Source organism: Dermacentor silvarum, chromosome 8 (assembly GCF_013339745.2).
Source record: "Dermacentor silvarum isolate Dsil-2018 chromosome 8, BIME_Dsil_1.4, whole genome shotgun sequence".
NCBI lineage: Eukaryota > Metazoa > Arthropoda > Arachnida > Ixodida > Ixodidae > Dermacentor > Dermacentor silvarum.
In genome coordinates, this window is record NC_051161.1 from 117,584,879 (window position 1) to 117,594,047 (window position 9,169).

General features: G+C 52.4%; 1 long non-coding RNA gene across 1 annotated transcript; it reads right to left on the reverse strand.

The window, feature by feature from the left end:
- Nucleotides 1-898: 898 nt before the first annotated feature.
- LOC125947599 (uncharacterized) lies at nt 899-2,210 on the reverse strand. The gene is made up of 2 exons (XR_007468429.1): nt 2,044-2,210; nt 899-1,032 (listed from the first exon to the last, which is right to left on the reverse strand). It is a non-coding gene; the product is annotated as an uncharacterized LOC125947599 (long non-coding RNA).
- Between the last annotated feature and the right edge of the window lie 6,959 nt (nt 2,211-9,169).

Below are 9,169 nucleotides of genomic sequence, written 5' to 3' on the forward strand. Positions count from 1 at the left end.
TCTGCTCTCAAAATATAAGCAAGTAGCCCTGGCTAACAAAGAGCGCGTGACAATGAAAGAGATAGGTAGAAAATATTTGCGCACAGTGCGAAAATAGACAGGCCATAGATTTAAGGAGGGATGCGTCTTCAACGTAGCGCTGCTGTCGATCGCTGGTGACGTAGCGGAAGTGTCGCGACGAGGCTCTTGGCCACGCGCTCGCGTGGTCCGCAAACTTTTGTGGTTGACTGTACCATCAGAACTCGGTTCGTGCACACACGTGTTTGTGCGCCATGACACAGTTCATCGGCCACTCCAACCACCGTATGACGGGCCATTCCGAGTGCTACGTCGAGGTAACAAGCAGTTCACTATCGACGTGCGCGGTCGTCGCGAAGTGGTATCACTCGATCGGCTGAAGCCAGCGCACATTGAAGATGCAAACACCGTTTCACATGCAACGCCACCTGTGACACCACTCGTTCAAACACGCCAAGTCACAAGGACACGCAGTGGACGAGCCTCCAGGGCGCCCCGTCGCATGGAATTGTGAACAAATTAAATCGTCCTGTGAACGTTCGTTAACTCACTAGGAGGGGAAGTGATGTGGCGGCCTCACGGTCGCACCACAGAGAAAGGAATTCAACAAGAGGGGACACTCCCATAGGGCCCAGCGGCCGAATTGACTGCAGCGTGCCAAGCGGTCGGTCTCGATCACGTGCATCACTTCCGGTTTCGGGCGCGCGTATTTTGAACGCAAGCTAGCACGCCGGCTGCGCACCCCCCCCCCTTTTTTTTTTTCCTTTTTTTGCTCTTCGTGCAGAATCGGTTTATTATTTAGTAAAAATGATTGCCAACGATCTCGTAAAGTCCCATCGAATCTGTGCCACGTGCAATTTCACAATGTACACGCAAGACCTTTTGTGCAATGAGGAAATATTTATTTTTCTCTATATAAAAGCTCGTTCCGCGCTTTTTGTGCGCTCATCCAACATTGTGACACCAGCAGGTAAGGCAGTAGTTCCTGTATGAAGCTCCACCGGACGGTACCAGCTGAAAAATAAGTAAATTACAAGCATGTTACATTTGCAAGCACGTAACAGCATGTTACAAGCATGAGTCATTTGGTATTTACACATAGGAATACTGCGAGGCGAAACGTGCGAAAGCGGTGAATGGGCGGCATTACAAACAAAAGCAATTCGCTTTTACATACATGGCGTAGAAAATACCCGACTCATCCCAAATATATATGAAAACATCTGATTTCCAAGCGTTCCCCAATTTCCGGGCATTATTTCCTGCACTTAGGCAGCACAAATACACGAGCGACTTCGCGTTTCCAAAACTTGGCCTCGGGCTTCGCGACGGTACGCGACATACACAGAGACGGACGCAACAGGCTCTCAAGACAAATGCGGGGGTGCAATGCCTTTTTTCAGTCCTTTAGAAGACGTAATTTTCGAATTACAAGTTTCTGATATGTTCGTCGTTCGCGCGTTCTGCCGCCGCCAGCAGCACACCCCATGTTATCACTCTTGGCAATCGCCCATCGCGTTTTCAACAGGCGTGAGTATCGAAAGAAAGTATATGTTGTTGCGGAGCGACAAAAAACGTCACAGACTTGTCCCTCTAAGATTCATTACACGCCAAACTAACTTTATCACCACGGCCGAGCTGCTTATCGCTAACTGTGTCACAGCGCGCTGTGCGGCCAGAGTGCCTCAAAAGTACCCAGAAAGTAACGAAATTACTTTTCAGTAATGTCTGGCGTCAGAGATAGCGGCACAAACTTTTCCTAGCAAGATGCACTAGACTACACACCACGGCTGAGTTCTCGCTAACTGCGACATTTGAGCCACACTGTGCGGCCAGTGTGGCTCAAAAACCGAAATAAGTTACAATAGTCCCCTAGAAAGCGTCGGAAATATGTCTCAGCACGATTTATTTACTCAAATTAACTGCGCCAGGATGGCCGAGCTGTTTTTCGCTAACTGCGTCTTAAGTCTCGGTCCCGGGCTGTAAGCCTAATTGCGTCGTAGACTGTGAAACAAGATTTCTCACCTTGCCGTAGTCCAATAGTGCAGTGGTGTCTTGTCCCAGTGCAGAAGGAACGCAAGAATACGCCGAGAGCCCAATAAACCAGGTTACATATAAAAAAGAAAAAAAAGAATGAGACAGACGGGTCGCCGCGCGCGAGCGCTCAAACGAGCGCGCAACCATCCTCGCTGGCTTCGGGGGAGTGTCTGGCGGATGACGCATGTATCTGGTGCGTCATTGACCTGTGGCTAGGTAAGGCAAGGAAAATAAGTTGCAAAGCTTAAGTTCATTTATACGCAAAACGTTGTAGTTTTCGCGGCAAAGAATTAAAAAAATAAATCAATGCCTGTTAACTTAAGTTCACTTTCTTTTTTTTTCGATGCTCGCGGCAGCTAACGTTCGGTGTCAAAAGTATAGCGTGACGTATGGTGACGTGTTTCCTGTTGCCAGTTTTTGCCGAGTGTCCCCTCTTGTTGAATTTCTTTCTCTATGGTCGCACAGCAGCAGCCAGACACCCTTTCCCATCTTTGGCTCGGTGAAATCTTACCGCGTTGTGTGCGGGAAAGGGAAGTGGTGCGAGGGTGCGCAACCGAGCCGTAGAGGCTGTACGATTAGGAAAAAAAAAAGTGAGGTGTTGCTTGTTCTTCAGGGACGCACTACTCGCTTCGGTCTGCTGATTTCCAGCCACGCTCGCGTCCCACACAACAGTATGTAACTTCATCGTCATTAGAGAAGCTTGTCCGTTTGTGTGGTACTTTAAAATCAACTTTTGTCAAACAAAGAACACAAAATGATCGTACATTATATTTCAACTTTATTCATTTATTCACATACGTACGTTCACTATAATATGAGTAAGCTGTAACGCCATGCAAAATGAATGTAGAAATCATTTCTTGAAGTACAATAAAAAATCATGCGAAAGATCCCCAAAACTGCCGCACGTGCCTTTCGTTTTTTTCCCTCTTGAGTGCACGCGCGATACTGGCGATCATGCCATCATACACCGGGACAAAAAAGAAACAAAAAGAAATGAAGTTCTATTACAACACATCAGATAATTGGCCTCGTTTTATTGACGTGCTAATGATACACGCTCAGAAAAGGCACTGAAGTGGATGTCATGGGCGACATTTTCATGACTACACTAATTAGCACAAATGAAGACTAGGACGTAAACTGTACGTTCACCTCTTGTCGTTAAAGGGCCCCTAAACCACCCAGAGGTTGAAATTTAGTTGTGGTGTTGCAGTTGTGCACGAGTCTACAACGAACGCGTAGCCGCGAGAATTTTTCGAAATGGTGCTGTAATAGCGGAGTTACACGCGTTTGATGACCGAAAAACGGCCCTCGCTCGTTTCGCTCTTTCCTTCGGTACTCTCCTCATCGGCTGGTATTCTCCCCTCCTCGCCGAGTGCTTCTCGAAAGGTCACGTGACATACGTCATCTCCAACACGCTTCTAAAAACACTGCATACTTCCGGTCTCGTCCACGCTAGCGGCAGGCCCCGGAAACTCCGCTGGTTTTTTGTCCACGCGAATTGCAGCGCCATCCATGAGATGCATGCGGAACCAAAATCGCTTTTCCTTTTTTTTCTTGTAAACCCTGTCTCAGCTTTGTTGTTTCTCTCCCGCCTTCAACTATCGGTGGCGCGGCCCGCGCTCGTCGTCGGCCGTGCTGATAACGGCCAAAACGGCAGAAAATTTTTTCAGGCATTATACGGTCAGTTTTTCGCCTTCCGTGCTAGCAGTGTGGTCCGTGGGGTAACCTACCGTTGCACGTTTCTCGGCTTTTCTTCCGCCACGTCTCGCAGCTGTAGCTGTTCGTGTGTGGTTCCGTGGTGTAGGACCACATGAAGACGGAGTGAGCCATGCGACGTGAAATTCTACCGCATCCCTAAAGACAACAGGTGAGCACCGTGCTGTTTACTTCCCGGTTGTTATTTGTGATAGTAATTGTGCGCAGTCGTACATGGCTGTCCGATGGTGAGGCAGCAGTTGGCTGATTTAAATTAAATTATGGGGTTTTACGTGCCAAAACCACGATCTGTTTATGAGGCACGCCGTAGTCGGGGAGTCTGGAAATTTGGACCACCTGGGGTTCTTTAACGTGCACCTAAATCTAAGTACACGGGTGTTTTCGCATTTCGCCCCCATCGAAATGCGGCCGCCGTGGCCGGGATTCGAGCCCGCGTCCTCGTGCTCAGCAGCCCAACACCATAAGTTGGCTGATTTGAAAACACCACAACGATGCAGTAAATCGTTATGCCAACAAGCAGCGAACATAAAGCTCCTGATAAATATAGTACCACCTGTACGTATCGCAAGGAAGACGTGTGTAGGTGTACGCTTTGCACTTATTTCTATCCAATTGGCCGCGATCGTTTAAAAATGCGTTTCTGGGAATTAAGGTTAACATATCTCAACTAGTACTCTGCCGTGATGCGAAACGAGTTCTGTTTTGTATGTTCCAACTGCGATGTTATAATTTATGATCTTCACTGTTCTTCAGGATGGAAGCGTTTTTAACCTACGCTGGAAGGATGGACCTAATGGGTTTGCCCAGAGACAAGGTCGGCAACCGCAGAATATGCTCGGTGCACTTCAGGGAGGTGGATTTTATGGACCGAGCGAAAAGCAGCCCGTGAGAAGCTATTCTGCGCATTGGCCATTAGATCAATTACAATAAATGTTTTTACATGTACGTACATGGAACACCATCCACGTTTTGTTGCATTCTATAGTGTGTTGCACTGTCTGCTCCAATTCTGGTTTTCGCAAATGAACACAATAAAGTGAGTCCAAAGAACTGTTGTTTTAAGAGCAATTAATTTTTAATATAATTTGGGCACATGCTTGCTTGATACTAATAATGAACGGCACTGCGTGCATGAAAACGCAAAAAGAATCCACTGCGCACAAGCGCGCAGCACGAATGCACGAATGGCACGGCCGGACAGGTGAGGAGCGCGGAGCGCGCGCTTCGGTCCGGCGGTGCGTCTGATAACACCCGCGAGAGAAAAAAAAAAGAGCTCGCCGCGGACAGCTAAAGAAATAAAAAAAGAGCATTGCGCGTTGCATGAGGGGAGGGTGAGGCGAGGCTTGCGAGGAGGAATAGGAAAGTCAAGGGGGAAAGGAGAAAAGAACGGAACAACGTTATCATAAAAAAGTAAGAAAAAAAGTGCTATAGCGAAAGGGGGAGGGTAAAAAAAATCGCACCGCTTTTCTTTCTTTTTTTCTTTTTTTCGCCACCGTAGTACCGTCATCCATCCGCTAGGGCCTAACTGAAGTGCGCTTTGGCGCTAGCGTCGACTGAGCGTCTGCTATAAATGAACCAATGGGAGGTATAGGAAGATTCACCCCCCTGCTAGCGGCACATATACCGACGGCGAACCGTCCGCCAGTGCCGTAGAACGTCTGCCCCGCGAGAGGTGTCCAAAGTAGACGGCAGTTCGGCCGGCGCCCCACCCGCTGCACCGTCAATGGCCCAATCGACGACCGCGAACCTGCGCGCCTCCGCCACCGGCAACGAAAACATCAGCTGCAGCCGGGAGACGACGGGCTCGGCTGTGCTCGCATCACAGCCGACGGCGCCGCTAATATCAGCGTATTTTTGTTCTTTGTGTACAAGTATTGCGAAGAGCGATAACAGCAATAAGAAAATATTGCGGCTTGTGAGCGTCGGTATTTCATTTCAAAGCGCCGTCCGTTTTAGCTTTGAAGGGAACCAGAAAAGACCTAGCGACGACATCGGCGCCGTCGAGCGATCAGCGGCGGCGAATCTGCCACACAAATGAGTCCCGGTCTCATCCTCTCTACGTACGGCAAGGAAATCTCGACGTTCGGGAACAAAAACCGCTGTTGAACGGCGGCCCGCGAATGGCAAACGGCGTGCGATGAGTTACGGTGCCGATAACATGACTCAGCGCTTCTCGGCTACCCGCTGTCGCTGCGGTGCCAGCCCGTGTTATGCGAAGCGTAACGCTATAGACCCTGTGTTGCGCGCATGTCTGGAAAGGCCAACACTGTCGCACTCTGTTCGCGCAGCTAATCAGACCGCTAAGCACGAATGTGTTGGAACGCGAGCGATTTGGCACTTGCGTTGCGGGCTGTAATTACCGATTCGCAAGGGCGCACAAACGAGCAACACGACGAGGAAGAGCAGAAAGCGCGCGTACCTGCTATCAGACTAACCGGAAGTCGTAGGTTCTTGTTCAACCAATGGACATCGTTTCCGCAGTTGACATCACCAGATTCCCCCTGCTCACATCGTGACGACAGCTGGGGATACCGGAAAGGCGAGGGGAGGAGCACGGCATTTTTTTTGGCACTCCCCCAGCGCGTAGCGCTGCCGCGTTTGGCATCGTTGATCGTGACGGCATTCTGAACTCGATGCACGTTTACTTGAAATGTTCAAAAATATCTGAGATGGTTTAGGGGCGCTTTAAGGACACGGAAGACCATCTTCGAAGTGTTAATGGACCAGCGCACGATGTGCGATCGGTGAGAGTCGTGCGACATCGTTCGAACAGCAGCAGGCAACGAACGGTGCCATCCTTTGCCAATTAAGACTTCTTTACTTCTCCCCTTGGTGGCATCGGGTGCCACACCATAAGACGCACAAAAAACCAAGGGGACTGCTGCGCACACCACACATTGCGAGCGAGTACCAGTCGCGCGAGTCGGCCCACACCGGCCACCATTCGTCGGTCAGAAATCGAAAAAATGTCACAGTTTCGCCCTAAGGGCGAAGCAATGAATGCGATAGCAACACAGCAATGTCATACGAAGTAAGGTGAGCGGCTTTGGTAGCAATATGAATTGTAGTAAACATGAGCTGATTAAGTAAGCAGGTGTGCTGCGGCGTAAGTAGACCGACATGAAGAGAGACTCGACGACCACGAGAAGGCGCGTGTGAAACGGTGGTGTTGATGAGAAGCGCTGCCCGTGGGCAGCGCGTGCGAAGGGACACACCTGTAGCGCTGCACTGCCGATCCGGGCAGCATTGCATGTGTAGCGTGCGTTGGAAAATGTGGCCCGACTATTACTAACTGTGGTGTGTGCGCGCACAAACAAACATAAATAGATCACACTGAATGACTGCAGACAACGACTGTCAAAACGCTGGCAGCAAGCGCATATACGCCGCAACGGGGAAGGTACGTGCGGTCTATCGCTTCAACGGAAACTGAGCGGCGAATGTAAAGGTCAGAGCCGTGTGGAGATAAGAGACCGTGCGAGCGAGCGACGAGCGCGGTTTTTGGCAGAGTAGAAATGCGCCCCCCCCCCCCCCCCCCCCCCCCTACGCTCCCTCCGGCGCTCGCTTCTCGCTTCCTTGCTTGCGCGTGGAAGATTGAGTGCGTTCGCTCTCCGTGACAGCGTGCGTCCCCGCACGCTTCCGCTCGGGCATACGGCGCGCGGCGAAGATTTTATCTATACGGAACCTCACGGCGACGGCGACGACGACGGCGACGCCGACGGCAGAAATCCGCTGGAAGTGTCCATATAATTGCTACCGCAATAAAACATCGAAACCCAGCAGAAGACCCAGCTCTGACGGAACAGTTCGGCACGGCTCATTCAACGAGAGAGAGCCAGCTTCCTCACTCCTAAATAACCGCCGCTCACTTACTGAACCACGGCTCCCTCAGTCTTCAAAAGAGCAGCCCGCTCCTGAGCGCTCAGGAGCGAGCCGGATCTTTTGAAGAGCGAGGGAGCCGTGGCGAAAAGAGCGGCTGGCTCCTGAGCGCTCAGGAGCAAGCCGGATCTTTTGAAGAGCGAGGGAGCCGTGGCGAAAAGAGCGGCGGGCTCCTGAGCGCTCAGGAGCGAGCCGGATCTTTTGAAGAGCGAGGGAGCCGTGGCGAAAAGAGCGGCTGGCTCCTGAGCGCTCAGGAGCGAGCCGGATCTTTTGAAGAGCGAGGGAGCCGTGGCGAAAAGAGCGGCTGGCTCCTGAGCGCTCAGGAGCGAGCCGGATCTTTTGAAGAGCGAGGGAGCCGTGGCGAAAAGAGCGGCGGGCTCCTGAGCGCTCAGGAGCGAGCCGGATCTTTTGAAGAGCGAGGGAGCCGTGGCGAAAAGAGCGGCTGGCTCCTGAGCGCTCAGGAGCAAGCCGGATCTTTTGAAGAGCGAGAGAGCCTTGGCGAAAAGAGCGGCTGGCTCCTGAGCGCTCAGGAGCGAGCCGGATCTTTTGAAGAGCGAGGGAGCCGTGGCGAAAAGAGCGGCTGGCTCCTGAGCGCTCAGGAGCAAGCCGGATCTTTTGAAGAGCGAGGGAGCCGTGGCGAAAAGAGCGGCTGGCTCCTGAGCGCTCAGGAGCGAGCCGGATCTTTTGAAGAGCGAGGGAGCCGTGGCGAAAAGAGCGGCGGGCTCCTGAGCGCTCAGGAGCGAGCCGGATCTTTTGAAGAGCGAGGGAGCCGTGGCGAAAAGAGCGGCTGGCTCCTGAGCGCTCAGGAGCGAGCCGGATCTTTTGAAGAGCGAGGGAGCCGTGGCGAAAAGAGCGGCTGGCTCCTGAGCGCTCAGGAGCGAGCCGGATCTTTTGAAGAGCGAGGGAGCCGTGGCGAAAAGAGCGGCGGGCTCCTGAGCGCTCAGGAGCGAGCCGGATCTTTTGAAGAGCGAGGGAGCCGTGGCGAAAAGAGCGGCTGGCTCCTGAGCGCTCAGGAGCAAGCCGGATCTTTTGAAGAGCGAGAGAGCCTTGGCGAAAAGAGCGGCTGGCTCCTGAGCGCTCAGGAGCGAGCCGGATCTTTTGAAGAGCGAGGGAGCCGTGGCGAAAAGAGCGGCTGGCTCCTGAGCGCTCAGGAGCAAGCCGGATCTTTTGAAGAGCGAGGGAGCCGTGGCGAAAAGAGCGGCTGGCTCCTGAGCGCTCAGGAGCGAGCCGGATCTTTTGAAGAGCGAGGGAGCCGTGGCGAAAAGAGCGGCGGGCTCCTGAGCGCTCAGGAGCGAGCCGGATCTTTTGAAGAGCGAGGGAGCCGTGGCGAAAAGAGCGGCTGGCTCCTGAGCGCTCAGGAGCAAGCCGGATCTTTTGAAGAGCGAGAGAGCCTTGGCGAAAAGAGCGGCTGGCTCCTGAGCGCTCAGGAGCGAACCGGATCTTTTGAGCCGCTCTTTTGAAGAGCAAGGGAGCGGTGGTTCAGTAAGTGAGCGGCGGTTCTTTCGTTCTCAGC